The 24,711-nt window shown below is 37.9% G+C and overlaps 3 protein-coding genes across 11 annotated transcripts in view; 2 read left to right on the top strand and 1 right to left on the bottom strand.

The window, feature by feature from the left end:
• Positions 1-24,711, bottom strand: part of CMSS1 (cms1 ribosomal small subunit homolog) — a 373,552-nt gene that overhangs the window by 303,498 nt on the left and 45,343 nt on the right. The gene's annotated exons all lie outside the window — the stretch shown is intronic.
• Positions 1-24,711, top strand: part of LOC118546771 (filamin A-interacting protein 1-like) — a 111,688-nt gene that overhangs the window by 47,541 nt on the left and 39,436 nt on the right. The window lies entirely within an intron of this gene.
• Positions 10,908-24,711, top strand: part of FILIP1L (filamin A interacting protein 1 like) — a 32,192-nt gene continuing 18,388 nt past the window's right edge. The window contains exon 1 of one of the 3 annotated variants that reach the window (XM_078063984.1): positions 10,908-11,039. The gene's annotated coding sequence lies outside the window, so the exon portion shown is untranslated. Of the gene's footprint in view, positions 11,103-23,724; positions 23,748-24,711 lie in introns of those variants that run through there. The other 2 variants (XM_078064022.1, XM_078064040.1) reach the window with 2 other exon arrangements.

The raw sequence follows: 24,711 nt of genomic DNA, 5'->3' as shown, positions 1-24,711 counted from the left end.
TAAATAGACACAGAAGATGCTCAAAAAATAGTTGCTGAGTGCCTCTTGAAAGAATATAATAGATGCAGTCTAGGCCTAACTCTTTTTTTTTTTTTTTTAAAGATTTTATTTATTTATTTGACAGAGAGAAAGATAGCGAGAGCAGGAACACAAGCAGGAGGAGTGGGAGTGGGAGGAGCAGGGAGCCCGATGTGGGGCTTGATCCCAGGACCCTGGGATCATGACCTGAACCAAAGGCAGACGCTTAACGACTGAGCCACCCAGATGTCCTTAGGCCTAACTCTTGTATAACTATAAATCATACCACACACTCACACTCACACACACACACACACAGACTATTCCCTTTAAATATTCCACTTTCTTCAATTAAGAAAGGAAAATATTGTATCTTTTTTACCTACTTAATTACATTGCAATAAACAAATATTATGAACAAAGGTGTTTTTTTTTTCTCCAGGAATTTTAATAATATTTTCTCATTGGCACTACCTAATTGAAGAATACGAGCCTTTTTATCTTCTTGAGAGCATAAATGTTTTTAAATGTTGTACAAGTGGAAGCCATGCATCAATGCCAATCAGCCTCCCACCTATCCTACTACTAACATATTGGCATAAATGACTGCTGATAATCCTCATGCACAAAAAGTGCTATTAGTTATTGAAGGTCACCATGACTAGATGAAAAGATATTCCACTTAGCCTTTGGTGAATAGATTCCCATTCCTGATCTAAACAGTTGAGTTCCACTGTTTTTCATTTCCTCTTGTAATTGTTGGTGAGTGTACATGAAAGCCTGCATGTGTACATGTATAATGTGTGTGTGTGTGTGTGTGTGTGTGTGTGTGTGTGTGTTGAGCAGGGAGGAGGGAAGAAAGAAAAAGAGTTAGACATCTGTTCCATAGGTTTTTAGTAAATGGTAGCCATAGATAGAGGACAAATGGATGGATGGATAGATGGATGCATACATGCATGCATGGATGGAGACTGTTTTAACCAAAAGTCAGCACCTCTCAGAGGTGAAGTGAGACCTAAGCCACTTTCCTATTTTGAGTCTATTATATATTTAGAAAAAGAAAGAAATGCCAAATTTAAGTTTATGAACTCCTGCTAAATTTTAAACCCTTGCATTCAACAAAGAACTCTTAATTTCCGCAAAAAAAAGGTAAGATGATGAAATGTAACTGGGTTATTTATAAGATAATTATAAGATATACTTAAAAATTAATTTATAGCACACCCTAAATGGCACAGTAATGACACAAATTAGCAATCAATAATATGATAAACCTATACTTCTGTCAATCTTATCAGAGTACATCAGCACTTGAATACAAATCTCAGAGTCTAAATTTGAGGTCACTGAGAGTCAACATCAGTTGACTGATTAACAGTTGAACAGATTCTCGAGTTTCCCAGTGCTAATAAATGGGTTGGGACTTAGACATTCTGGCATCACTAGGGCAGTAACCATTTGGAATAACTGAAAGTTTTAAAACTCACCTGGAGCAGTATTCATTATGTTTAAAAAGCAATCAGCACTATTTTAAGTTATGATTTGCCAAGAAGCTACTGTTAGGCCATAACTGATTGCTTGAGAAGGGACTCTGCTCTTGAAGCTTTTATTCCTCAAGTCCGTGGGCTGTCAGAGCAGTATCATGACAAAGTTTTTCTCATTTTCATGGTTAAATATACCCCAAGGGGAAATTTCCTTAGCAAATAATATTTATGGTCAAGAGAATTAAAGAAACTTGATTAAATGAAAGAAAGAATAGTTTCTAGATCAAGACTTAATTAGTATTCACTTGATTTAAAAGCACAAGGATATAATCTATCACTGTAAATAGCATCTTTCACATGCATTTGTCTCAATAGAGCTATGAAATAAATGGCACATAAAATGAATCAAAAGGTAACAGTCAATGAATGGAAGTAGTCAGGTAATGAACGATCATTACCTCTTTCTCTTGCTGGATCCATCTCCTGCTGGATGAATCCAAATTTATCCTCATTCATCAGGTTTATGGAATGTCTACTCTGTGTGGAGTATTACTGTTCCAGCCCTCACACAAAATCTCAAAAAGTCCAGGAAGGAGCTTTGAGATATCAAAGCAGAGGGCAAGGCAGAGTGATTGGCACATAGTAGGCTCTCAATAAATGGCAGCAATTCCTTCCTTTTCCTTCCCATTCCCTGGATCTTCTTTATATAAGTGGCATATTTGAGCTGTGAACTTAAATCAGAGGATTGAGAATATGTTTGATAAAAGTCTTAAATTTATGTCATAATCTAAAAACATAAAGAACTTATAGATTCAAAAGTTGGCAATAAATGAAAAAAGTTTAAAACATGGTATGACAGGATTTTAAGTGATCCTTTCAATGTGGATTCTATTAATGTTATTGTTGTTTTAATGCTTATAGTGCCATAAATAATTAGAGAGGGAGAGAAGAAGGAAGGAAGGAAGGAAGGAAGGAAGGAAGGAAGGAAGGAAGGAAGGAAGGAAGGAAGGGAGGAAGGAAGGAAGGAAGGAAGGAAGGATGGAAAGGAGGGAGGAAGGAATGAAAGGAGGGAGGAAGGAAGGAAAGGAGGGAGGGAGGATGGGAGGGAGGGAAGAGGAGGAGAGGAGAGAGAGAAAATTGTACAAAGCAGAAATATTTTCGAGTTCTGTAGTAGAAAAGGCACCATATTCTGTCCTGAGCTCTGCCCCAACTGGGTATCCCTGAACAGAATACTGCACAGTGTGGCTTTCACTTATATGAACTATAAGATGAGGTGGCTGACCAGATTTTCTCCAAGATCTATTCTCACTCCACCATCCCATAGTGCAAGCCCAATGAACTAGGTGGCAGATAAGAGAGATACAAAGTTCTGTGCCTCTGTGTTATAGTGTTTATCCCCTAAGTTCAAATCCTACTACAAGACACTGAATATGATTTCTACCAGAGTTTGCTGAAGTCAGTCTACAACTCAAACCCTGGTGCCACTATTTACTAGCTCTGATGTTGGACAGGCTACTTAATCTCTCTGTTCCTCAGTTATCTATCCCGCAGGGTCACTATGTGGATCAAAGTTGATATCATATGTAAAACATATATTGCATGGCATCTATTAAACATTAAATGTGTCATCTACTATTGTTGTTATTATAACAAAGATGTAATACAAACAAAACCAGCAGAGGACAGAAGGAGTACATAGAAGCAGTACATGATGAAAATATTTAGGTATGTAGTTGGTCATTAGGAGGCTGGTGATCGGTAAGCTCAATGACACAGTAATCTGATATGGTTACCAGAAAATGCTAGGAAAACGCAAAACACTTTACACAAAGTCTGTAAAGGGGAAAATAATCCTGATATACTGAAGTAATTTGTTCATTCTGAGCACCAAACTTTTAGAAATAGAGTATGAAAAGACTCAAATTATAAAAATAGGAACAGTTTAAGATGCAGGACAAATTGTCTTCAAATATTTAAAACACCCTCATGTCAAAGCAATGTATTTATTCAATATGACTCCCTGGAAAGACCAGGAATAGTCAGTAGAAGTTAGAGGAAGCTGGTTTTCAGTTTGGAATGGAATGGACTTGTTGGGGAAGTAAAAAATCCCTGGAGCTATTCCGTACTGACTAATGACAACTGGACGTGCAAGCACCAACTCCTGGTAAGAAAGTTGAAGTTCTCACTCAAGAGAGAATTCAATCTAAGGGTGAACACAAGACTTTCGACATCCCTTCCACCTGCATTTTATGATGTAAATGTCTAGTAACATAAATTGTAATATTATTTCTCATGTACAGAATGACCCTTTGGCATGTATGCAAGACAATGGTGTTAAATGAGAGCACAGAATTAATATTAAAAGTTCAGATCTCTCCATTAAATTTTTGGCTGGAGCTGTCAACCCATGGCCAATCTTAGTGGCTTGAGTTGACTACCAGCCATACATAGATCTTCAATTTAAAAGAAATGCAACAAAAATATTGTACTTTTCACCCACAAAGTGGATAACTAGCTCATTAATGCTCCAAACTATTTCTGTAGTTAGTATAAACCTAGGTAAATTATTCTAATATTAATTATAATTTCAGACATAGTCTGACAGTTCTAATTACATTGTTTAATTAAGCCATTTTTGATTCTTCATGTTTCCCAAAAGAGATATGCAGACCTGTAAAACATAGTTGGCTGGGTCACCAATTTACTTTTGACCTCAGGACAAGTCCTTTAACCTCTCTGAGATCCAATTATCCTATCTATTTAAAAAGGGGGGACAAGGGATGGCAATAAGTAAAGTAAGTATTTTCTAAGGCCTTTTACACTCTAAAATGCGCTTTTATGAAACGATCATCCTTCAAAATAAAACTCAAAGCACATTTCTTATTTCTTTACGTGTTCATCATTTTTCCCAGTGAAGACATCTTCAGCCATAATACAGGGATTTGAAGCCTTCAGTCTATACCACCACCAGTGACTGCTCTATGAGGCAGTTTTATTCTGTCCTTCTGGGGTTTGGAAGAAGTTACTTGACTGAGGGAGGGGATTTTACAGCTAGAAGCCATCTTCACATCAAGCAATAATTAACTGTAAATAATGGACAAAGCAGCTTTGGTGACAGGAAGGGAGAGTATAAAAATGTCTCTTTCATAAATACAATCTTGGAATGAGCCATTTACTCTAACTTTACTTCCTAAATGCTTTATTTTCTCAGGCCTTCTAGACCCATTTCAATGAGTTTATATTAAAAGTTTATCCTCATGTGTTGCTATATTTGAGTTTCCGATGATAAAAGAAAACATATAAAGTCAACTTACCCATCAGTTTTTCACCCTTAGCCAACTATTCCAATGACATCCTAAACTATACCAGTAACTCCCAACATAAAACCTGTTCAACTGTACTTTGAACCCATAGGTCTTTCTCTATAAATATTTAGCCTGAAATCAAGCTCCACAATTATATTCTGTTGGACTATTTTCTTTAAAAATGAACTACTTAAAAAAAAAAAAACATGAGATACAAACTATTAGACAAGGTCCCTTTAAAGAGGGACTGGACAAAGTGCTGAGAACAATCTGTACTGGCAGGGGACAAAAAATATGACCTAATAGGTCTTTTCTGTCTCTAATTTCTGTGATTCGAGGATTTTTTTACTCCTGCAGTAATACTTGTGAGTTTAACAGTTTCTCAAAACTATTACTAGTTACCAAGGAAACACAAAATGTTTGCAGAAATAAATAAGCAAATGGACTGGACCTAAATAGCAGGCTTTTCCAGCTTCCCATTTAATAATTGTAGTGGCGTCATATTATCAATTCTTCATTCTCTCCAAGTCATTCTGCTCACCTACTGGCACGCTCACTGGAGACCCATAGCCAAGTCATAGCATCCGATGTAAACCAAGAACAGGAGGTTCCTGGATCAACAGGAGAGTCTCTATTAAATGTAGACTTTGCTGCTTCACTTGTTGAGGAACAAAAACTATAGCACTGCCAGTGGGACATCAGGTAGTGGTTGGCTTTGTGACCACCATTTCTAGGGACAATATGCAAATTGCTTTTAAATGACCCACTGTCTACAGAAAAGCAATGAACATGATTAAAATATATAAAGATAAAAAGACACAATATGCATATATGGCCCATAGTGGGAAAACACAGATGTTTTATAAATGTTTATAAAAAGACTAAAAGGGAACATAGTGTGGTTGACCCTTAAACAATGTGGGGATTAGGGGCACCAAATCCTGTGCAGTCAAAAATCTGCATATAAATTTGTCTCCCCAAAACTTAATTACTAATAACCTACCATTGAACAGAAGCCTTACTAATAACATAAATAATTAACACATATTTTGTACCCATATTATATATTGTATTCTTGTGATAAAGTATGTTAAAGAAAAATATATTATTAATAAAATCATAAAGAAAATATACTTACAGTACTGCACTGTAAAAAGTCTGCATATAAGTGGACTCATGCAGTTCAAGCCTGTTTAAGGGTCAATTGTACCTCTAACTGTTAATAGTTGGCAGTATTCACGAGGTAGGGCTAGATGTAAAATGTCTTTTCTACTTTTCTGCATTTTCCAAATTATCATGGGCATTGAACTGTTCTAAAATTGATTTTCAAAGCCACAAAAAATCATCTTAATAACAGGCTTCTCATTCTCTAGTATTACTACTGTATTACCACTGACATTGTTGCTATAATCAGCCTGAGTTTGCTCTCAAGGGCTTTAGTCCCTGTTGTAAAATCAAAGTCAGCTGAAGTATGAATAGGAATAGTTGAAGGGCTTCTGGACTTCAGAGGACTACAGAGGACAGGAGATTTGGGTTGCAGATAAGAGCAAGTGGATCTCTATGCAAATCCAGGTTCACTGTAACCCATTAATTGTTGGTGGAAGGCTCTAGGTGCGCAGTGCACGTGCTGTGTGCTGCCTGGAGATGCGGTAGGTTTTGTGTGGGCGCTTATTTTTTTTTTTAAAGATTATTTATTTATTTGACAGAGAGAGAGAGAGAGAGAGCAGAAGCAGGGGGAGCAGAGGGGAAGGAGAAACAGGCTCCCGAGTAGGAAGCCCCACGACAACGACGACGACGACCATGACGATGAGCCCGAGGACACGGGGCTCCATCCCAAGACCTTGGGATCATTACCCAAGCTGAAGGCAGACACTCAACCAACTGAGCCACCCAGGCGCCCCTTGTGTGGGCACTTATGTGTACAAAACTAGGCAGAAGACACCTGGGCAACAGAAAGAAGAGTGAAAGGAACAGGTTAGAAAACTGATTGTTCAGAGTGCCTGGCTGGCTCTGTGGGTAGTGTGACTCTTAATCTCAGGGTTGTGATTTCAAGCCCTAAATTGCGCATGGAGCTTACTTAAAAAAATAAAATAAAATGCTCTTAAAAAAAAAAGAAAAAAAGGAAAGTGATTGTTATTGGCATGGAGAGAAGGTGCTTTTGCCCTGAGACATCCTTTTTGGCTCTACGTTCTATAGCTGCCCACCGGTGGTGCTCAGTCCCTTCGTCTTAAGTTGTGTAGCAGCAGAGGAGAGATCAGCACTGGATACATGGCAGGCTAGCCCAAGGGTCACAGACAAAGCTGCTTTGCAAGAAGCCTGCCAGTGAGGTATCAGAATGTTCCCTGAGGTGGAATACTTTAATGCCAAAGGCTCACACTCTGGCTAATCCAACTGCAGCCTAATGTAACGCAAGCCTACAGAACTTTTCCCCATGCCACCCTGGATCTGTCCCCACTACGCTCAGCTTCTCATATAGGACTATGCCTGTGATAAGAATTGTTTTCCTTTGTGTGTTATAGTGTTTTCACATACACTATTTTATAGATGCAAAGGAGCAAACATATCACACTCAAAAGTTAGTGTTACTATCCCATAAATTCCAACAGAGCTTCCAGGGAGCGGTGCACATCACCCCTTAACTGATGAAAGAAGCATTAGTGAAAATTGGGGGCAGCTGGGAAGAAAGGTGCAGTTAATTATGAATACTGCTTCTCTTGCACTTATTTGGATGACTAAAAGACTTCACCAGTCACAAGAAGAAACAAAGGCAGGGAGACAGGGCATGAAAGAAAGAGTAGTCATTTCACAAAGAGAAACTGGCTTTGACATTCTTGGTAACATGTTAATGGTATTTTTAAACAGTTAAATGACAATATTGTGTACATTGCTAATAACATCGGTTTTTGTGGTCACTGTATTGAACTCCTGGCATTAGCTTGAACCACGGGAAATTGCTGATATTCAACTGGTTTTGACTATCTAACAAGAGTGATTCGTATAATTCAATTTAATCGATATATTCTAGTTTCCACCCTTGTTGCCTACAAACCCTTCTTCCTCATTAGAAAGCAATTAGATTGGTAGAAAAATTCCTTTGAACCATTTCCAAATAACAACTTAAAGCTACTGCTGATTTAGATCATAAATTTAAATTACTCATTATAGAAGGACTTTAATTTGTAGTTATAATTATTTGTAGGAAATTTTGGATTATAAAATAAGAAGAGTCATATAGCAATTGGACAATAAAATTTTCAGTAAAAAAGGAAGTAAAATTTTCTCAGCCAAGACTGAGGCACAGTGGTCATAACTCCATTCTTTTGTTAAATACATGTCAGAAGCCCAGAAAACAAAAATTACATCTCAAAGAGAATGTTCATAGGAAGGGAAAAGGAAATAAAAGTCTACTTGCAGACTCCTGTGGCCAATAGAACATAATACCAATGGCCGGTTGGAGTTTCCAAACAAGAACTGGGGTGCTCTTGTGTCAGATAAACATCCCCCCTGCTCAAGACCCTTGACTTTCATCTGTTGGAAAACTGTCATATTATTCTAATTTTATTTGACCAAAACATGTTGCCAACATCTTCAAAAAAGCTGTCTTAGCTTATATACAAATAGTCTTAGTCTTATATACAAATCCATGATGTCTCCAATATGAACGACCTCCCTAGGGTTATTCAGCGCATAATCAGGGTGGCTCTGGTGGGTGGCCTGCAAAGGTCAGTCTTGGTTTTCCTAGTTTAACATTCAGTCTGGAAAATAAGGATAGAAACTTCTCAACCAAATCTGAGCATTTTTTTAACTAACACTTCTGAGAGATTCTGAGCAAACCATTAAGAGAAGACTAAAGCTGTATTCATAAACACTGGTTCAAATCACTACATTTGTTACTTATTAGCAGTATGACCTTGGTCAAGCCATTTTGCCCTTCCAAATGTGTTTCTTCATCTGAAAAGTATGACTAATACCACGTTACAATGATGGAGTACTTGTAGAACACTAAGCACAGTGACTAGCATGAACTAAAAAGCTCAACAAATGTTAAACTGGTTCCTGAAGAGTGGTATATATGGTGATCTCAGTCGGAATGCTGAGTCATAGCTGGGTCAGAGATCACTGCTTCAGGGAGTAACATAGCACCAGGCAAGGCACATAAGGAGTTCTAATCCTCTTTTCTCTTGCTTCATAACCCTAGACAAGTGTTGTATCCACTTAATTTCTCTGTTCTTCAGCTACTACAGTTAAAGAAAAGGAGGAAATAATGCTGACATATTTTACAGGGGAAGTGGGAAATCAAAAATATGGAAATAAATGCAAAGCATGAGTACAAAAATGTGGGAAAGAAATAAAATAGTCCAATGTTAGGAAACCTCTGTACCTATCAGAGGGGATAGGAGGCAAAACCAGTTACAAAAATGCTGGCTTTGGGTAAAGATACTTTGTCACCAGTTTGAAGCTGAGATGCAGGTGTTTATGCAACTTTCCAACAATCATTTTATCTCATTGAATGAATCAAATCTAGCATAAGAGCCTTAAAAACATGTTTAATAAGTACAGGGCAAGTACAGGAGACTAAAAAGATTCAACCACACTTCACAACTATAAGGTAGGATAACAAAACTAACAAACCAATATCTAAAATGTTAATATGAAAGTGTAAATCAAATATTAAATTTTAGGCTCAGTGGAAGGGTACAGTCATTGGTTTCTCAAAACAGTATATATAAAAAGCAGAAGTTTAACAGGCTTCTCAGTAGAGAGTGATATAGAAGAACTATCAAAGTGAGCCCACAGTTTAGCAAAGATGACACACGTTTTTGTGCCCTGTATATTTTTTTCACCATTTTCACTAACTATATATTCTCTGCAACCAGCCTTTCTCTACTCCAAACTAAGGAAAAGAAACAAACTGCTTTCATTATTTCTGTTTGACAAAACATATGAAAACAGTAGTTCTATAAACCTATGTACATCATAATAGGAAGCAATCCTATTTTAATGTTTATTTAAAAAGTTAAATAGACTCAAGTCATTAAAACTACTCAATTCATTTGAAGCTTGCAAATAAGGCAGCCACATCCCTAATTTACTTAGCAGATTCACCTAGTTGGTTAGAACTTCAGAGATTACTTCTCTTACTAATGTGCAAAATAATTAGGAGGCTAATTCTCATTTCCCAGAAAAAGAATTTTTAAAAGCAAATCTGCCCTATACTAGAGGCTTAATTCAGTCATATTTGATCAGTTTCTTTTTTCTTCTCATGTCTTTGTTTGCTAGAAGAGAACAAATGGATTAAAACTGGTCCTGAAGTTCTATTTTTACACTTTGTCTTGAAAGTACAGCATAAAACATTTATTTTTTTTAAATAAATACTTTCCCTGACAAATAAACATTAGTTTGAACTACTTTCGTTAAAACACAGGCATGCAGAAATGAGGAACTAGGAGGTTCTTTCAGGAAAAACACTGAAAAAATAAGATTTCATCTGGCCTTCCCATCATCACTTGAAGAATTGTTTGGTAGTTACATCATCAGGAAATAAAATACTATCCTCTGAGGACCCCTACTCTTTACAAAAAGGAAAGAGAAGGTTTGAAGTCTAAATCACCCTCGGGATGTCTCAAAAAAAAAAAAAAAAAATCCAAAAAACTAAAAAAGGCTTCTGGCTCCCTCTCCCGCCTCCCCCCAGCAACCAAAAAACAAATGTAACAAAAATATATTTACAAAAGTTTAAATAAGAATAACAGGATGTGCATTTAAGAATCTGAAGCAATAACAGGAGCTTTAAAGCCCCAGAGGGAGAAAAGTTACTAAAGGATTGACCATGACCCCCAGTGACTTGGTTAGCCAGGCAGGAGGGCGCCGGCGTCCCGGGCCCGCAGCCCATTCCCCTCCGCGGGGAGCCAGGGACTGACCGTCCGTTCACACGGTCCGAGCGTCGGCGGACCTGGGGCGCATTGCCTCTGCTGCACCACCACCACCACCACCGCCGCCGCCGCCGCCGCCGCCGCCGCCGCGGATCCGGCTGTCATCTGCGCCCCCGCCTCCCGCGCCGCACACGCGGAGCGCCTTATAAGGCAGCGCAGTGACGTAACGCCCTTAGGCCGGGCGCGCTCGGCGCCCCGCTCGCATTGTTCGGGCGACTCCCGGAGCGCGCACAGCCGGCTCGCAGCGCCGCGAGACTGCGGCCCCCTCCGGCCCCCGCCCGACCCCGGCGCAGGCAGCTCAGGTAAGCCCGGGAGAGCCGCTCAGCTCCAGCAAGGCGCATAGCTGTCAGAGAACCAGGCGGACTGTAAGTGGCTTTTAAAGTTAGCATCACCAACTGCAGACAGGTTTCGAAAAGCGCGTCCAATGAACTCTAGGTTCAAAACCTTTTTAAACTCACACAGAACTTAGAAAGTTTACTCCAACGGAAAAAAACACATACGGGATTTGATTTTAAATGACGAGTGCTGGGGGATGACTATATATTACATACTCTCTCCAAGTGAGCCACAACTGAATCCTGCCTGTGTTGAGAAATCTTTGGGAAAGGGTGGTGGGGGGTAGATATATTGTAATACCACAACTCAATCTCCTTATCTCTCCTCGGACTTGAATTCCCTTATGTCTTAGAAGAGCGAAGTGCGAAACACTACCACATGGTAGTGGATTTATTAGTGCCGATTCTCACTCCCTCCCCTTTGTGAATCTTCATATAAAAGACTAGAAAAACACTGTTAGAAATACATCTTGTAATTAGGATGAATCTAACTTAAAAAGCTGAACACTTAAGCTTCAAAACTTACAAACTCTAATCTGTCTTAAAAGCATTTGCCAATTTGTACATGGACGTAACATAATTTTGAGTTCCAACTTTTTACTTCAACTCCAATCAATGGATAAATGACAAACTGCACTGAAAATTAAAGATAATGCTAGTTTCTCTAGAGTAATATTTTGGACAATGGTTTGTTAGTAGAAATGCTAATTTAAAAGGTAAAGCCTGTAGAAGAATTTTGTTAATCAGTGGCATTTTGAACTTTAAGTTACATCTAAGCCCCGAACAGGCTATTGCTATAAATGGACCCTTACCATATGATAATTAAACACCTGGATGAACATCTGCATATTTTACTTTACTTTTCAGAATAAAAATTAGCAGAAGAGTTAAAAAAGAAAATATGCTATGTCACATTTAAAACATTGGAATAAGATGAAAAAACCATTTATCACTCAAACTTTATTTGGTTTGAACATATACTGTAAAATAAAATTTAAGAAATGTATGACAATTATTTCCCTTTTTAAATAGCATCTATATTTAACTTATCACTTGAAACAGCATTTTCTACATGCCCAAAATTTGGGATTTATCTGTTTCTAGTAATTCCTGTGGTTGAGTATTTTAAAGCATATAATATTGGTGCCTACTACTTTTGCTTCATGGAATTTTGTTTTGTTTTGTTTGCTAATTTTGTTTGGAGCAATGCAAGATTTGGTTTCAGTATTCTAAAAGAAAAATTATATGTTATTTGGTCTGAAGATAGGCTATGTAAACTGCAGGTTAGTATGGAAAAGTAGGATTTCCCTAAAACTATTATTTCAAATCTAGGGAAGCCTACCATAATGAGAAGAAAGCGGGGCCAACACCCAGGTCACTGTGAAGTACGAAATATGCAATAGAAAAGTTGTTTATTTGATACAGGCTGTTAATTGGAAATGGAAAAATTCTTACTTTGGTAAAAAGATATTCCACTCTTTTGGAACTGATAGAAGAGGAGGGAAACAGAAACCATCAGTTATTGTTTCAGCTATACCCAGAGTGCCATCTGTACCATAAACTATAGCTCAACTGTTGAAAATCATAACCTCTATTAAATCTCTAACAGCTGTGTTTCCCAGGGTCTGCATTTTATTTTTTTTTAAATAGGCAAGCATCATTTTTTTACATCTTTAAATGACACACTTCAATATTCCACACTTTTTTCCATTTATTAACTATAAAGCATGGCTCAAAGAACAAATCACCCATAAGACCCTTTTAAAACTGAAAGTTAAACAAGATTTATTGTGGATACATTATCACACAGTGGGCTCTCTGAATGAGCATTAGTCCTTGGGACAATCTATATGATAGAAAAAATATTTTAGATAGAATGAATGTAAATTTTTACATTTCCAAATAAAGCAAATATTAATTTTATGCTTAACAAATTCATTTGTCCTTTTATGGCAATTAAACTTAAATGTGAAGCACTGATATTTTTGTGATATTTTCCTAATGCTGTGATGGAGTCTACAGAAAGAGCCAATATGAAAACACAGATCAAGCTTTGGACTTCTTAATTTCCAAGTCCAGTTGCAATTCCCATAAATTTACCTTCTCAAAAGGCTGTGAATTTTGTTTTATGGTTCTTACTGCCCCTTCTCCCCAGAAAAGTGACTTTGGTAATAAATGGATTTTGAGGTAAAAAAGTGAAAATGGAGAACCAAGAATAAAATTCCATTTTCTTCTTAGGTCATGTTCTGTGTATATCTAATGCTTTAGAGCAAAGTGAATGCTTTTACAAGGTGAATAGAGAAAAAAATACAGCCTCCTCTTTAAGGGGAAAAGGAAGGGAGGCAGGAAGAGAACTATTTATAAAAACTGGATATTGTGGCATAATAACCAGAAGATGTAAAGCAATATTGTTCTCAACCTGCTTCACGTACTGAAATCTGTTGTTCACATAGCTGGTCATTATATTTGAAAAATCTAACACATCTTACCTTATCCTCTTGGGTATATCGTTAATTTTAAAAGATTTTTAAAGTTTATTTGTCTTTGACTATGAATGTAGCTTCAATTTAATCTGGTTAGTTTCTGTAAATTATGTTTCAAATAAGGATTTAAAGATGAAGAGACACTGCATAAGCAGCCAGCATCACACACTTTAAAAGAAATATTTCTATGGCTGCCTCTGCCATCACTACAGTATTTATACGCCCACCAACTCAATCACTTACATTTACTATGTGCTGGTCAGTTTCTACTTCGAATGTTAGGTGCACTAATTCCTAGAGGATCATCCCAACACTGTTGTAAGCCTTCCTACATCCCTCTTTTTCTTAAAAAGCAGAGTTGAGATTCTCTCTCCCTGGCTTTCTTCTATGCTAACATTACCTCTGATTGGGAAAGCTGAGCAAAACAAAAGTGGAAAGACTCTCCAAGGAAAGTCCCTTGGTTCTTTTTCAGATATGGGAGAAGCATTCCCTTTTCATGCTTGTTCTCTCAGATGCTTTAGCAGATTAAGATAGGACAGGAGCAGTTTTAATTCTGAGCCCCAAAAACAGAGAGTAACACATTAGCAGTGTTCTATCTCCAGTCTGACCATCCTCACATTCCTACTCCGTATTGGTTCCAAAATCAGATTAACTCTTAAAGATACAATTACTATTTTTTAATGATAAACTTGAGGAAGGGTGTGTGTGTGTGTGTGTGTGGTGGGGGATAAGGAAGTATGTAAAGAAATAGGTGTGTAAGTGTACCATTAGGGCAGGTTAAGGTGTAGCCAAACCCAACTTCTTGTTTCTGTTTATAATTTCTAATTCTAGCCTAAAGGACAGTTTTAACAGTAAAAGAGAACATAAACACTCAACTCCACAGATAGGAGTTTAAAGAAGAAACTTGGTAAGTTTTTCTATACAGACAATGGGATGCCCTAGGCCCCAGAGAGTCTACACACACTCTCTGTCTCTCTCTCTGTCAAGGAATGTCCACAGAGCTTTATAGGTGGAAGAAGCCTTGGAGGCCATCTGATCCAAATGCCTCACCTTACAAAAGAAACTGATGTACACAGTGTGACTTGGCTCAGAGACAGAGTTACTCAGAGGCAGAGCCAGAGCCCCCTGCATTCTTGGGCTACAGCCTTTGCTTTCTCCTTAAATTAGTGCAAGGAAGAGATGAGGGCAGAAGCCCCAGAAGAAGTCTTGGCACTGGAGATGTTAATTTGGATATAAAATCCATTAAAAAAAAAGCAGAAAGGTTCAAAGTTCTTGTTAATAAATATAAGCAGTAACAAGGCAAGGGGAAAGGAGGGAGGTGAAAACCAGTAGAGTTCAACCAGGCTATTACAATGGAAGGGAGGTGATAAAAGGAAGACAAAACAAATAATAACTGTACTTAAAGGTCGTCCGGTGGCAAAGCCCACTCTGCTTAGAAGCTGAGTGGCTCCCCAGAAAGAATGTATGCTCTGTGTCAAAGACATTCAGGTCTGAACCACAACTTGACAACTGACCTCTTCTCAGCATCTTCCCACTAAGCATTCTACACTCCCCATACCTCCCCAGCTACTAGGTTCCCTTTCAAAAATCAGTGACTCAAAGCCTTTAAAACAACCTTCTCAAAAACTGCATAGGAAGTAACTAATGAAGGTTATAAGTTCCTGGTGATACTTACACCTTGCTTTACTTTCCTTCACACAATGCATTGCTACGTGACATTAAATTACATATTAACTACTTATTTGTCTATTGTCTCCGACACCTTGAGGGTCAGTTTTGCAACCAACTTTATTCCTAGCACCTGGCAAAGTATCTCGCTATAGTTAGTAGGTGTGTCACTGGGACAAGAAGGGTGTTGGATAAATGTACAAACAAATAAATTACAACCTAGAAGCTCCTTACTTTTTAAGAAAAGAGTATTTCTGAATACTATGGGCTAGGAAAGGCCTCTTCGTCGAGATTCTGTTTAGTAGCCTAAAACAAATCTCTGCCACTATCTGAAGTAACCACATAGAACTGACTACAAACACAAAAACCAGGAAACAAACCAGGCTCAGATGAAGTCAACACAGTGAAATCTACTTTGTACTATACACTACTTGTTGTGTAGGCAGACTAAATCAGATGCTTCTCTGCTCTCTGCCTACCTCCACCTGCCTGCCTCACGTTAACTTCCTCCCCCAAATAATGAGAATAAAGGTGGTGAAAGAGTACTAGGTGAATAGCTGTGGGGCATGGAATGGATGGGAAGCAAAATATGGATGAGCAGAGTGTAGTGGTTTTTGTCCTTAGGGAAGGGTAGGTTCCTCTGTTTTCCCTAATCTCTGTGCCTCAGCTGAAGGCCTACAAGATGCAGGGATTGGGCCCAAACAGCTTGTCCTTGCCATAACTAGAAACCAGCAGATTACCTTTTACGAAGCATACACTTTGATTCTGAAGTTTCTGTGGGGAGTTCAGTGAATCTGCCAGGTTTCACAGAAAAGGAGTGATTTTTCTGTATTTCAGTTAGCTAATTCCAATGTCAACCTTTGAAGCCAGCCTAGGGCTTATAACTCTTCTTCAGCAGCAAACATTGACTGAGTTATCTTTCAGGCACTGTGCTAAGCACAAGGCAGGACAACAGGCCCAGCAACTAAGTTCTCCACACACCATACCATGTCACTAACCTAGGTATACCTACTAACACTCACAGGCCCCATGTTGGTGACAGTGACTTAAGATCACCAGCAGCTCTTGCACAATGCTCCTGTCCCTGTTCTTTTTTTAATAGACTGATAAAGCAACATAGGTAAGACAGGTCAGCTGTACATAAAAATTAAGTGAAGGTAAACAATGTGGGACTGTTAAAGAAGAAACAAAACCAACCAGAACAGAGTCAATCTTTAAGCTTGCTTGTGTACTTACCAATGATACTAAATTGGCATGGACAAATAGTGTTATCTCAATGGTAAGACTAAAGAGTAGGAATAATGGTTCATAAATCCAAGTTGCCCTCTTCTTCTTGTCTCTACCATCTATTCCCGGGGTAAGCCTCCTGTAGCCTTGGCTTCCACAAACCTAAAAAAAGGAAACACTCATCCACCATAAGCATCTCTCAATACTGGGGAAGGATAGAATAATGAGCAGTAACCAGTAAGGGTACTCTGATTAACTGGAACTAAAGACTATATAAAAATATAAGCTACTGGTCATATCATTACAGAAAAATTAACTAAAGAAAATGGGAGGACTGTGAGGGGGAAAAGTCCACTCTTATAAGCACAGAGAAAAGATTAACAGAACTGTAGTATTTGAGCCTGTGAGAGCTCCAAATCATTGCACCAAGAACAGCCTCAAAGATGAGGTCAGCCCTTCAATATGGGCACTCAGACAGAAGCAAATCTGCCAGATTTACTGTATCTCCTGGCCCACCAGTCTTGGAACAAAAGTTTAAAGGTGAACTAAGTTTTTGTGTCTCTTTTTAAAATTCTTTTTTTTAATAAAATTCTTTTTTAAGTGAACCAAAACAAAAAACAAATCTCTGAGCAGAAATCATAAAAGCAATGTGAAACATTCATCACATTTGGGCTGACAAGACTTAAGTGACTGCTGCTGTTATATGTGAAGAAAAGGAAGGTGCTGCTTGGCCTAGAAGCTTGAGAAGAGCAGAGAAAGTTCTTTCTTGCTAAAGACAAAGGGCCATGTAGTGAGATGCTATCCAAATCCCTTAGCCTTAGTTTGTTAGTCTGTTAACTGGAAATGGCAGAGGACGTAAATCACTCTGTGGAATTTTGAGAGAAGTAATCCTTTGGGGCTAAAGGGAAAATTGTTCTTTAAAAATAATATTGATTCATTTATTATCAAGATAGTTAAACACTCATGTTATTAAAAGAAATACATTATGTTTGAGGTTGCATATTATCCTTTAGGCTTTCATGGAACTAGATAAATGGGGCAGACAGATCTTTTAGATAAAGGTGTGAATAATTCTGTCAAGTGATCTGGGGTTCCCACTCAATTCCCCTAAAATTATGCCTCACAAGATTCTTCTTACAATCCCATAAAATTCATTGGGCTGGGTAAAGATGCAAAGAATCACAAGCAAAGTTAAGATTCTCTGGCTGGACTTTCCCCATCTTGACTTTATTTAAATTTGTCTTCAAATGAATTCCTCATTTCACTAAAGGGTTGTCCCTCCTCAGAAGTGACAGGAACAAGAGGAACAAAACTTTACTTTTTCTTCTGTTCTAATAATAAGAGCAAATTCTGAGAACTTTAGGTATCATTCAGCCCAAGAAAGAGTTCTGCTCCCCTAAGAAATGGTTCTTCTCATCTCTCAATCATTTGGTCATCAAGTACATACTGAATTCAAACCCATGTGGGGGATACAGAGATATTAAATCCTTCACGGAGCTTAGAGTTAGTTCAAGAGCAAAATTAATATCCCAAAACAAATTAGAAAGTGGTATAAAACAATATAAAGTATTTGTGTCACAAAACTATAAGGGCTTTGGGGACTCAGAAAGGGGGCATCAGCCAGACAAGTTAGGGAACAAACATTCAAAGAAAAGATGGGACCTGAAATGTAAATGGAAGCTATTGAATGGAGTATTCCAAAAAGGATGGCAGATTTATTCCTTGGAAGTCTACTATGGAAATGGAATCTGAGGTTAAAAAAAAAAAAAAAAAAAGGCTTGAACCAGGATCCAAGCATCCAAACTATGGTTTTTAAATCCAGTATATGGCCTTCAGAACAACCTGGACTTATGTAGAGAGGAAATCATCTCTTTAAAATGAAGATTAAATATGACAATAAAGCAATTGGCACAGTGCAGGACCCATAGTAGACACTCAGTGAATGGTACCTATGATTTTTCTAGTTAAGCCAGTCTGCCCACAGGATGGTGCTCCATCATCATCTGAGCTATAAATAGGGTTCCACCAGGTTAAGGCACAAGGGGTTGCCTTAGTACCAAAGAGTGGTGCTTTGTAGGATGCAGTCTGGAAGAGCTCATGTTCTCTTATACCCAGACATAAAGTGAAGTAAAGGATTAAGCCTTTTGGAGAGAATCCATGTATCTAGTGCCTAACCTCAGCTACTCTGAAAAGTGAGGTTATCTTTTATTCTGATTTCCCTGCTAGAAGGGAATCCCTCTTATGAGAAACCCACATGAGCTTTCCAAAGGGTGTTTAGTCACCTGAAATAAGAAACAAGTTGCTGAGTAGTTAAACGACCAAAGAGCAAAAGGCTTATTAAAAAAAACTAGCCTGGAATCTCCCTGTTTTACTTCAAAAGTCCCACCATGCCTGGGAGGCACACAAATAAAACAAATGGGTAAGACAAATCTTAACATTGGCTGAAGAGCTTATATCACATCCTAGCCACAGACAATAAAGAATCCTAGTCTAAGTACTAAGAGTCTAAGTACTTCTTCATAGGTGTTAATTTTTTTAGTTTTAGTGTACTTTCAAATTTAGCATAACATTTTAAGTGTCAGACACTGAAAAGATTTATTTCTTTACTTTTATAGCATACTTATATAACCTTGAATTACAGTACTTGACATATAAAGAACCAAAAATAAATCTGAATCCCATGAAATTCCAATTAAGGTCCCATGTAGTTATGAAGCATTGGGACCTAAAATCTCTTCTGATGAAACAAAATACACATTTTTAACATATGAATTGGTAGACAAGGCTATACAAAAAAGGGAGGAAAGGAGTTTAAAGGTTTGTGGGGGGTTTATTCTGTGGAACTGAGATTTGAGCATTATCAAAGGCTTTGTAAACCTTAGAGATCAAATTGTATAGCTTTCCCCATGTTGCAGCTGAGGTGAGAGGCAGATAAGGCAAAGTCATAGAGCTAAGTCGGTAGCATATTTTGGTCCAGCATTCCCTGTCCATTAGATACACAGCTCTTCTGAAAGTGGCTTTTCTGTTGTTTGAAAATTGGGGTTTGCTTTTTTTCTTTGTTTTCAGCTGTGAATGAGTGAACTTTAAAAGTGAAGAATAGTGAAATCAGTATTTGCAAAAACACTTTTTCAACTACTGCAAATCTGAAATAGTTTGACCTTTCTTGAAATTCAAATCACAAGGTCAGATATAGTCAGGGCAGAAATGGATGGGTATTCATATAGCACATATACAAGGTATACAACAGCCTTTTCTTTAATTCTGCCACAAACAGATTTCTCACAGGGATAAACATAACTAAATGGATGAAACTTGCTGAGGAACAAAATCAGCAGCAGACCCAAAGCCAAGGGAAGCAGAGTGTAGGGCCACTGCTTTCACCTCTAGCAGGTCTGCTGCTAACCACTGTAGCATCTTGATTGAATTGCCCCTTACTACATAAGGTTAATATTCTCTAGAACACATTCATCTGAAAAGAACCCAACTTAGAGAAGAGAAAATAAGATCAAACTCTGTGTTCATGCATTCTGTCTTCTCAATACTTGGGAATGGCAGAAAAGGAAAATCTAACCCAAATGCTTGGAACTGTCAGGGAAAATTAAACAAGGCTTAGATGACCAAAATAATTTTAATTTTTACAGTGCACACAAGGGGATGCAAAACACAGACCACACAAAAAAATGGTCATATACATTCCAAGGAATTCTAGATTAAAATGTTCCCACCTGTCTGTAATTAAACTTTACATATGGCCCATGCTATATAGCTCTCTAAAACATCATGGAGAAGACAGAAATCAGTCATTCTCACGAACTAGGAAAAGTGGGTAAGGGTAGATGGAGGATGTTCACTGTGGTTCCTGATCTGATTGTTTGCTCAGCAGGAAGCCAAGCCAAGCATCAGCCTTCATCCTCCAATAGCCCTGACCTGTGACTACTATTCAGTGCTATCAAATGTTCGTAGTCGCTTTGTCCCTTATTTACTGATTTACTATAGCTAAAATGGAAGGGGTGGGGGTGGAATTCTCTAGGGATCAAAATGTTTCACATTTTACTCTTGTGGCTCCTATTTAAAAGCCTGTTTCTCATGGCAAACTGTGTGACTCAGTAGTCACAATAAAATATAAGCCTCTGTTGTTGTGGTTTCTAAATTTCTGAAGTTTTAATTTCCCACTAACAAGTTAGGAAGCGTTTGGTTTCCCCAGCATACCATGTTAGCCACTGCTTCTGTAAAGGCAGCCGGACTACACGGAGGTGAAAACCAGCGAACTCATCTATTCTGGCACGTGACTGCTCTCTGCTTTGGCCTTTTATGTTAAATCTGACAAACTGAACACCAGTGAATTAACGTATGAAAGCCAAATAAAAGAGGAAAGCCTTTTTTTTTTTTCTTAAAGACTTACAGGAACTAGGGGGCTTAAAAAAAATTTTTTTTTTTGGCTCAGAATAAGATTTGGAAAAGGATATACTCTTTGTAACCTTTTAAAGGAGAGAAAATTCAAGAAAGAAAAGTAACCTACCAAAGAAAAAGTGTTTAGAGAAAGGAATTATACTAATCCTCCAAAATACCTATTCGTAATATCTGAATGAAAATAACCTGTGATCTGGGAAGAGAAAAAAAAGGGACTAATGGAGATTAAAAACAAAGAAAATTCTGCAGCTACACCAGAATGCTCTTCTAAAGAATCCATGCCTGTTTACCTCAATCCACTAAGACACAAAAGAAACATCCAAATATAAATGAATTTTGAACAATAGGAGAAATGCAAATAAATATCCTTAGTAAGATAAAGCACATGCACCCACACTTTTACGGGTATATAGTATTATGCCCTTGAAGTCTGCCTGAGAAAAGGCTGCCTGTTAAAAATATTTTCCGAGAACTTTAAGTTCCTTGAAATGTTCAACGGAAATGGTATTTATGACAAACCCACCTCCTCTGGGGAACATGAGATGTTTTTACTGGCAAAGTCACAATTTTTAAAACCATCCAAAAATATTTATGAATTTATGCCAAATGACTAAACTTGCTTTATTATTACAGTGATTAGGAGAATATTTGTTACTGTCTCATCATCAAGGCTCAAAGTTATCCTGAGCCTACACAGAAATACTGTGACAAAACAGAGGACTGTAAGCGGCAGTGATTTTCTGGGCCTTTGACAGACAGAATATTACAACACAATTACTGCCAGGAGAGGCTGGTACGTAAGATATATGAGATAGGGCTATGGGTGTATGTCATGGTGGTGAGAAACAGGATTTGGAGTAAAAACTGTATTGGCATTCTGGTTCTGCCAATTAACCAGCAGAACCTTTGGCAAATTATCTAACTTCTAAGCCTCAGTTGCTTTTTTTGTGAAATGAGGACAATAATACTTGCCTCCAATGACTGTTTCCAGGACTAGCATGGTATATGGCATATAATAATTGTTCAATAAACGGTAACTTATTCATTGACTGTAGAGGGGAAGGAACTACTTATGTGTCTACTGCTTATAGTTACAACCTTAATCCTTAACATAGTACTCAGTTCAAAAGTAGAATAGGTATTTGTTCAAATATTTACTGAATACCAATTAAGTACCCAGTACTGTTCCTGAACTAAAAATATAGTATTGAATAAAACTGACAGTAACTGACCCGTTATTGAATAAAACACACACACACACACCCCTACCCACTTGCATTAAGTTTATATTCTAGTAGGAGAGACAGTCAATGATCAAATAAGTAAAATACAGTATACCAGATGGTACTAGATGAGATGAGGGAGATGAGTGGCTCCCTGGGGAGGTAACCAGTACAAAAAACACAGGCCCTGTTGTGTTCAGGGAACAAGGAAGGTGGTGTGAGGAAAGACAGGAGGAGTCAAGGAGCCAAGTGGGGGGGGGTGGTGGGGAGAGTTGAGGAATGAACAATTGAACACTAAAAACATGGGATGGGAGAAAGAGGAAACTCTTTTAAGGTCAGTGCTCTTGGGTGTCTAGCATGTAGTCTGGTTTAAGTGAGAAGAACACATGCTGTGCAGTTAGTGCTCTTTGGTAATTCTTTAACCTGTCTATATTCTAGTTTTTTGGTTTGTACCCTCATCTGTAAAATGGAAATAATACTTCATAACATTGTTATAAGGATTAAGATCAAGTGGCAAAGAGTAGACCTTCAGTATGCTTGTCTGTTTCTATAAGCTAAATCCTGCACTGGATAGTAGGAATTGGAATCTTCCAGTTTCCAGTTCCAGGGTTACCATAACAATGGCCTTGCATGTTATGCAATCTGCCTGGGCCTCAGTTTCTCAACTAAGAAAAGACAGATGCTACACACAGACATTTTAAAGACAGATATACAATAATCAAGGCGATGTTATTAAAATTACAATCAAATATTATTATTACAATTTATCTTAAAATTACCTTTATATGAAATTTCTTTTATTTTAAAAGCTTTAAAACAGTAAAAGTATATGACTGTCTATATTATTTGATTTAAAAAAGCCTACAAATTTTAATTTCTTTAGCATGAAGTTGTAAAGATTTTATTTAGCAGTCATGCTGATTTTTATTCCTTTTTCCAACCCCTGCTTAAGAATCCTGATGTAATGGAAAGCTCTCCAAGAAAATGTTTAACTGCAAAAATCAAGGTGACAGACGAACAGTTACAGAATGCTACTTCTTGTATAAAGAAGAATACGAATCTTTATTTGTATTTGCTTGTTTACTCATATAAAGACATTCTAGAAGTACCTATAAGAGAAAATATGTACAGTGGTTATAGGTTGGGAAAGGGGTATGGGTAGATGAAGGATGAGGTGGGAGAAAGACAGTTTACCTTTTAATATACATATTTTTAAATACGTATTATATATTTAAGAATGCTAATCTGCAATCCAAAACTGAAGTTCATACTTGCTTAGAGTTAAAACTGAGCCAAATAATTACAAAGTTAATTATATAACAATATGAAAACCTCAAACGACTTGTTTCTCAGACAATTTGGGTGTTCTTCAACCTGTTACTTTATATTTTTTTCCAAATTGCTCAACAAAAAATATTATAAAACATCCTCAGTAGTCTTCTCCACATTTTTCACTAGGGAAACCATACCTGGCAGGAAGCAGCATATCCAGAAAAAGACTGTTCCCTCCAGGTCTGCACCAAATCAGTCAGCCCACACTGCCTCTGAGTACCCAAGTAGACAAGTCTAAGAGTATCTGATCCCAGCAAAGAAAGCGTATGTTTAAACTCAAGGAATGAAGAACAGGCGTACGATGAGCAGAACATTAGAGAGGCTTTGGGAAGGTGAGCTACTAGCATCCATTGGGATATACTGGCATTTCACTGAATAATGAACATTCACATTATTCTTTTCCATGAAGGGAGAAGAGCTGTGGTCTGTAAACCAAAGAGAAATGGAAAATACTGGCTAATCCCAAATACATCTGAGCAGCAGATAATGAAAAGGAGTATGAATATCAGAGACAACAGGGATCTAACAGAAGCTTTCAAAAAAATTACCTATGCCTTAAAATGGTCGTTCTCCACTAAAGATGATTTTTGTCTCCAGGTTTTTTGCAATGTTGAGAGACATCTTTTGGTTGTGACAACTGAGTTGGGGGTTACTGGCTTGTTCCAGCATTCAGTAGGTAGAGGCCAGGGATGTTGTTGAACATCCTACAAAGCACAGAACAGGCCCCATAACAAAGAATTATTCAGCCCAAAATGTCAGCGGTGTCAAGGCTGAGAAACCTTGGCCTAAAATGACAATCATTGTGGCTAACTATGTGTGTGGCTAAAAAGATCCATTAATGGCCTGAAAGTAGATCACGGTAAACAGATTAGGTAATCATATCTTTCATTCTAGTATGTATTCTGATTCTCTCTCCTAGGCGACTCCTACTTTAGGCCAGTCCACTGTGGCTGAGATGCTCTTCTATTTTGCCTCACCATCACAGTTTCCTACTTCTAATAGTAACTGATATGTATTGTGACAGGTAGTATGCTAGGGGCTTTTATATGGATTTTTTTAAAGATTGTATTTATTTATATGACAGAGAGAGACACAGTGAAAGAGGGAACACAAGCAGGGGGGAATGAGAGAGGGAGGGGGAGAAGCAGGCTCCTCAAGGAGCAGGGAGCCCGATGCGGGGCTCGATCCCAGGACCCCGGGATCATGACCTGAGCCGAAGGCAGGTGCTTAACGACTGAGCCACCCAGGTGCCCTATATGGATTGTTTTACTTAATCCTCAGAACAACACTATTATG

The sequence above is a fragment of the Halichoerus grypus genome, chromosome 1 (assembly GCF_964656455.1).
Source record: "Halichoerus grypus chromosome 1, mHalGry1.hap1.1, whole genome shotgun sequence".
NCBI lineage: Eukaryota > Metazoa > Chordata > Mammalia > Carnivora > Phocidae > Halichoerus > Halichoerus grypus.
This window is presented reverse-complemented; position numbering and strand designations above follow the sequence as displayed.